The sequence below is a fragment of the Megascapheus bottae genome, chromosome 6, assembly GCF_031878675.1.
Source record: "Megascapheus bottae isolate mThoBot1 chromosome 6, mThoBot2.hap1, whole genome shotgun sequence".
NCBI classification, from domain to species: Eukaryota; Metazoa; Chordata; class Mammalia; order Rodentia; family Geomyidae; genus Megascapheus; species Megascapheus bottae.
In genome coordinates this window covers 64,235,865-64,243,477 of record NC_143514.1, presented here as the reverse complement: position 1 = coordinate 64,243,477, position 7,613 = coordinate 64,235,865, and positions in this window count along the sequence as shown.

Sequence of the window (7,613 nt, the reverse complement as noted above, 5' to 3'; positions counted from 1 at the left end):
CAGAAAAATCTAAGCCTAGAACCAATAGCCTAGTGATTAGCTTATAAGTTTTCCCTTGAACAAATATGGAAGTTGAGACTCTAAAGACGAGAAGACTTGAGCTATTTAGAATTGAAGTGCTTTGAGCAAAGCTGAGCTAGTATCAATATGATGGATATTGTATTCCATCTTAATAGTAATATGAGTGAGAGATTGGTTGGCTAGGATTGGGGAAGACACAACCAAAATGATACATTTAAAAAAATTTTTTTTTTTTTTTTGCCAGTCCTGGGCTTGAGCTCAGGGCCTAAGCACTGTCCTTGGACTTTCTCAAGGCTAGAGCTCTACCACTTGAGCCTCAGCACTACTTTCAGCTTTTTTCTATGTATTTGGTACCGAGGAGTTGAGCTCGGGTCTTCATGCATGCTAGGCAAGCACTCTACCACTAGGACAAACTCCCGGCCCCCCAAAGTGATATTTTAAGAGTCTCTTCTCAGAGATGGATTCTTGCTATACTTGGCTGACTTAAGCTTTGTAGAACCAGTGCATCCCCTCCACTGCTTGCTTCTCCCAGGTCTTTCTGGCCTCCCTTCATTTCTAATCCTGACATAAAGACTGAGGTAAAGGGAATTAGTCTGTGGTTCTATATTGAGAAGTTCCACATTCCAGCATCATGACTGCATTTGGTCATGATCATGATCATGACTGCATTTGATCATGATGCCTGGTTTTACCCGGTACAGCCATTTGGACCAGCTTTTCACACAGGCCAAGTTGGGCAAGTTCACTTGGATGATTTTCTCATCTCTACCACTTTGGCCTCCAGAGCTGCTCCTTAGAAGGGTTTAAAAATATGGGCCAAAAGCTATGTGCTAGTGGCTCATGCCTTAGCCACTAAGAAGGCTGAGATCTGAGTATCACGATTCAAAGCCAGCCTGGGTAGGAAAGTCTGGGAGACTCTATTTTTCCAAAAAATGGGAAGTAGAGCTGTGGCTCAATTGGTAGAAAACTAGCCTTGATTAAAGAGCTCAAGGGCAGCACTGAGGCCCTAAGTTCAAGCCCCACAACTGGCACACACAAAAAATATTGGTCAAGGACTTTCATTGCCATGGAATTTTAAGGCAAATTTCCTTTCTCATAATCTATCTGGACATTGGAACATCATTCATGTTCTGATTATTTCTGACCATAGGGAAGTGCCTATCAGATAATGGATGTGACTGGAAGTTCGGATATACATGTGAGTGGAGGCTTTTGTCTCTCCCGTGGAATAAGGTCACTTCTTAACTCCTCTCCCTGGGCAACCTTTCTTCCCCAGAACCAGCCCACTTGGCATCACAGCTAGTTTCCCTTCTCTTACTTACCTTATTCTAAATGGCTAGGATTGAGGGATGAATCTTAGATTGCAATGAACAGGTATCAATAACTGCAATAAGAGGGTGATGAAAGACAACCATGGGAGCTGGAAAGACAGGTCCCAAGGAGAGAAGGGGGTTTCAGAGGAAGGTCCTATAGTATGATATAGCATGAATTTAGGGTACGGTGTGGGACTGTAAGGTTATTATTATTTTAGCACTATCTGGGTATTAGAATGGGGGGGTGGAGAGTAACGGGAGCTGAAACTGGAGAGGTACTTGGGTAAAATTATATATGAGTGAAGCTTGAGTACCAGGCTCAGGGGTTCAAGTGTGTCTTGTCAGAATCTAGCAGTGGACCGGAACCTGGATATCCTTCACTTACCAGTTATGCTGCTGTTAGGATGCTAATGACCCAGTTCCAGTTAGAAGGCAATGGCCTGAACTAGAACAGGGGTTACACTGAAGAGGAAGGGTGCATCTGTGTAGCTTCAAAAGTAGATTCAAAGACCACAGTGGGAAAGCCTTGGGAAGAACACATATCATTGAAAATTGGGGATATGAAGAGATGAAAATACCACAGAAGGAAAAGGGATTATTAAGTTTGGGATATTTTGGGTTCAAGAAGCCTAATGGTCGTCCTGACCACCGTGCACTTATATACTGGCCTTGAGGTCAGAGAAGAGGCCTAGGGTTAGCTGTGGGTGCAGAGCAGTTAAACTCATGACAAAGGGATATGTTCCAAGTCAAAAGAGGGATCAGGCCACAACAAGACTTGAGAAGTTCCAGAGTTGGGAGGCAGGTGCCCCACAAAGGAGCTGTGGACTGTCCCCACTGTCACTGCCTCTGTGGCTGCTGACCTCCTTGCTGACACGTGGAGAATTTTCAGGCATCTTTGCTGTGGAAGCCAAGCCAAACTGTGTGTGGAAGTGACACACTAGTCCTCTTCTGACTGGACTCACACTTTCCCTGCTTATGGGACTGTGCCAGTGCCTCCTGTTCACAATGAAGTTTCCATGCCTATTATCTGTCACTGCCTTACCATAACTCTTAACTGGAGGTTCAGCCATGAAAGCAAGGGCAGTGTCCCATCCAGTGGGACGTCAACTAGGGCCAAGAACCTAGAGGGAGGAATGAAAGGGACAGGAGACACAAAGAAGGCAGCAAGAGAAGCGTTCTGATCAAGCTGCGAATTTTATTTTTCACACAGGGGTTTATATGCCTCTTCAGGAGAGGCAGGAGGGGGTTGGGGTACTGCTGGGGGTAGGAGGTCTGCTGGTAGGATGTTTGCATATCAACACAAGCAGGCATGTGTTGCTTAGTGACCTAATTACAAAATGTTGCCCTTAGGGCAAGGAACTATGCAGGCACATTCTAAGAATTCAGGGAGGGGGAGAATGTTCCCAACATCACAGCATGGACCAGGAAGAAGCTTGGGCTTTGGTGGTCCCCTTTTTGTCTACCTGACTCTTTAGAAGAGGTGTTCTTTCAGGGGGTGTCACTGTTTGAGGCGGTGGATCACCCTCTCTCCTAGAGCAGTTCTGACCAGCCTAAGCACCTCAGCTGCCTAAGTTTGACTAGAGGCAATAGCTAAAGTAAAAATGAAACATGTGAACCACTTCAGTGTTGATCCTCTACTCCCACCAGCCACCCCCAAACCACAGGGCACAGGCAGCTTATTTTCTTTTGCTCTGTCCCCTCACACTCCCAGCATTGATGCTAGCATGGTTTCATCATTCTTTATTCCCTGAGTTTCAGCAAAGGTAGACTTACCTTCAAGTGTACAGGGTTTTGAAGGTAGAGCAAAGGCCCGCTCCTTTCTTAACCCATCCTTCCTTCCTCATTGCACCCTGGCGAGCAACCTCTTCCCATCCTTTTCCTTAATCATCTGATCTCTCATCTGAACTCTGTCAGTCTCCTATCCGCTAGGAAGAGGTGGCAGAGAACAAAAGAGGCTCAGATTCTCAGCACACAGCTCTTCCACTCTAAAAGGAGATAGTGTCTTTAAGAGCCACTTGGTTAAGCCAAAAGCTTCAGAAGAATGAAGGGCAGAAGCTAATGAAATAATTTTGCCCAAACACATTGAACAAGTGGACACTGGATTTCAACTCAGGGTTGTAATAGTGATTCTTGTATGCATAGTCTGTTCATGACTATCATAGGATACTTATTTTGAAAGTTTCACATTCTCATTTTAGGGAAATACCCCATAATTGTACCCCCCCCCCCCGAGTGGGTTAGAGCCACAGAACTGGAGACTGGGCAGGCAAGACTCTGTTGTCCTAGGTGGCCTTATGGGTTCATTTGAGCCCAAGCAGAAGAGAAGCTGAAGACCTGGGGCTCACTGCTGTTATCACTGAAGATTTGAGAGCTACAGGGGCTCAGGAACCACCCCCCCTACTTTGGTAGCAGGTGATAAAAGTGACAGAGGGAAAAAGGGGCCTTTTAAAATCTTTCTACATAGAATATGGCTTGGCCATACTCAGTGCTTTGAGAAATGAGGAACTTCTATATACTTAGAGGCAGCCAAGACAAGCAGAAAGTGCCTCAAGGGCACACCCTGGAGGCAGTGGTGAGAAGTGGCTTCATTGCAAAGTTCCAGGGACAGGGCAAGAAAGGACATTTCTGTTGCCAGCATCTGACAGGGCTGTGGTGTAATCATGGCCACATCTGGAGAGCCCTGCTTCTGAGGTTTCCCAGAAATGGTTCTGTACAGGGAAACCGAATACACTTGCTTATCTGCAGGGGCATTCGCCTTGGCCAGCTTTTTATTTTTTTTATTTTTATTTTTTTATTGTAATTAGTAAAAGGGTTACATGATATTTGCCAGATAGAAGGTGCATTAATTCACATACATTGATACCCTTTCACATGTCTTGGTACCCGTATCCCTCCCCCCCCACATCCCCCACCCATCTTGGTTTTCCCCCCTTCCCTATCAAATTTCAAATATCCAAATACAAATAAATTCAATAAATCAGATAACAAGGTGAGATACTATACCAATATGAGATAACCAAGGGACAGCAAAGGAGATGAGAGACAACATAGTACATTAAGGACAACAATCATATGGCTTTTGTTTCACTATCCTGGAAGTCCTTTCAATTATATGTCCTTATGTATCAAGATTTTGCTCTGTTGCAAATCTCTGCTAGTAGAGCCCAAGGTTTCTACTGATTATGACGAATGAGGGAAACCATTGAGCCTAAGTTCCTTTGAGTCTGGCTTACTTCACTTAATATGATTTTTTCTAAGTCTTTCCATTTCCTAACAAATGGGGCAATGTCATTCTTTCTGACAGCAGCATAGAATTCCATTGTGTACAAATACCACAACTTGTTGATCCACTCATCAACTGAGGGACATCTAGGTTGGTTCCATATCTTTGCTATGGTGAATAGTGCTGCAATGAACATGGTTGTGCTAGTGGGTTTAGTATGTCCTTGTTTCTGGGTGGTTGGATAAATGCCAAGTAGTGGAATTGCTGGGTCATAGGGGAGTTCTATGTTTAGCCTTTTGAGGCACTTTGGCCAGCTTTTTAAAAACTGTACTTCAACATTGAGGTGATTGAGTTGGTTTCCTCTTGATGTCTGAATTCAAAATGAATCCTAGCCTCCAGGAGGCTCAAGAACTTGCGGTCTTAATTCTAAAACAGAAGAGCCCTTTGGTTTGCAATGTGTGTTCCTCACTTAATCTATCAGACTTCACCTTTTACTTTCTATCCTTTGTTATTTTCTTTTACCTGTAGTTTTATGTGCACCTCCTAAAGCTAGTCAAATTCTGTTTGATGGAATAGCCTGATGAATGACTTACATCAAACTCTTTCCTCCCCCATTCCCCCAAAAGAATTTGTTTTGGATTCCTCTGTCTATCCCCTGGTTGCACCAGAAGGGTAGAGGAAAGGAGAAGGGGAATGATTGAAACAGTAGGGTTGTCAGGGGGACAGGGACCCAACATTTCAAGACCTCTGTGCTTGGAGCATCTTCCCCTTTCTTCTTCATGCTGCCTCAGACATGGATGGAGGCCCAACTTCAGCATCATTGCCTCTTTCCCACAACAAATGGCTCCTTGATTGCTGGCCTATTTCACACACATCTACTTGGGTGATGTCTTCAGGATTTCCTCAGGAAGTATGAGAAACCCAGGACCTCAGAAAATACAAGGAGAGAGCCATGGATGAGGTACCCAGGTGTTCCCAGTGGGCTGGATCTTACTGACTCTTCTGATTCCAGGATCAGAGCTGATTCCTGTTGCACTTGAGAAGGAGAGAATTGCTACAGAGTCTCCATGGGAAGTCTTTTTTTTCTTACCCATTTCTTTCTGGAAACATTTAGAAACTATAGCTTAAGGTTGATGTTTCCTACTAAACTGTGGTTCTTACCCTTGTTAAGGATGTTAGGCGACTGGTTGTCCTCAAATTCAGATTGTGAGTTGGAAAGAGAGGAAGAGAAAGCACGTATGGCTTTGTTCAGAATCCTCAGGAAACCTGTGTCTTCCTGAAAAAGTCAGAATCCATGGTGAGACCATAGTGGTGGCAATGTGCTACACATCATGGAATAGAGATGAGACTCTGGAAGGACTTGTTTATGTGTCTGATGTCACTTCTTTCTAACATTGCTGTACAACTGACCAGGTCCACAGGATGAAGACAGAATAGAGCCCACACATTCCTCCTTGTTCATCCTCTGGCTCTTAGTTTTGACCACAAGTGTATGAAGACCAATTCTAAATACCTAGGTTCACTAAGACTGGCCAGCCAATCCAGACAGAAACACAAAACCTGTTATGTGAAAAGGTTCATTCTAGACAGCTAGCACAGGCTAGGGCAGTATGAATGAGGATGTCACACCAGAGGGTAAAAACCTGCCTGAGGGAGAAGCCTTGTTGACAGGACTGGCTGTACTGGCTCTCAGGTCAAAGAGTTGGGTGTTTATGTAGCCAGAAGATCTGGGCTGGACCAGGAATCTGAGTATCAGGGGCACCCGAACTTCAATTAGGTGATGAGGATCATGGGTTCAGTGCAGGCATGTTTGGCTTTGAGGTCTGGAGAGGAAGATGGAGTGAGAGACCTGGTCATCACAAGGGTGAGGCAGCTTGAGGAAGGAACTGGGTTGGAGGCCTACAGAAAGGAGAGAAGAGAGGGGAGCCCCCTGGAGAAGGAGGGAAGAAAAGGGAAGAAGAGCAGCAGAGGGATAAGCAGGGGGGAGGCGGCGGCCATGACTGAAAGATAGGAAGGATGGGGGTAGAAATATGGGCCAGGTCTCCAGCAAGCCATGAGTGACATAGGCAGCCAGCCAAGAAAGGTGGGTCCTGGAGGGTAAGGGAAGAAGAGGTGAACAGGTGGCTTCTTCATGGTTCCCAGGTGTGAAATGGAGACTGGGCTGATTTGCAATACCCCATAACCCTTTTCAGTCACCGAAGTTCCATGGTAACTAAGATCAAAGATTCTTGGGCTGTGCTGTCCAACTTGGAAATCTCTAGCTGGGTATGCCCGAGGAACCTTCTAAATGTGAATGTGAATGGAAATTTCTTAAGTACAAAATAGGCACCAGACTGAAGACTGACATGAAAAACAAAAAGATCTCAATATTTTTTATATTGGCTAAATCTAGAAATATTTTGCTTAGACTCAATAAATATACTATTAAAACAAATGTCATGTGTTTCCTTCTGCTTTTATAAGGTGGCTACTGGAAGAATTTAGATTGTATCTGTGGCTTGTGTTGTTTCTATTCATTGTACTTGTCTAGGGTATTTGAGCTAGAAAATACTATCCATAGCTTCATGTATCGATGAGGTAGTTAAGTCCTAGGGGCCTACAGGACAGGGTAATAGCACCTGGCTTGGGATCTAGGTTGGTTGACTGCATTAAGTTCAAGGGCTTTTCACGGGCCCAGCTAACCTGATGCAACTTTGGCTGTGCTCAGGCAGCAGAGGTGGCTTCCCTTTTGTAATCACGTGTGTCTGTGGCCCCATGACAGTCTCTTTTCACAAGCTCGGGTTTTAAGCCACTCTTGTAGGAAAGGCCATGGGAATCAATGCAAGTAACAGCAATCTGACAGCCTCAGCAAGATGTCATGGATCATAGAGTTGTGTTTGAATGCTGGGAGCTGAGTTTCTGGACCCCAGTACAGGGAAGAAGTCAAAATCATAGACTTTGTCTGTATGACATATCTATGTTTCAAAATCTCAGTTTTTGGCATTGAAGTGTACTTATGTGAAGTGTTTACGGGAAGCTGCGCCATTTACAAAGAAACCGAGGCTCATATGATCTTG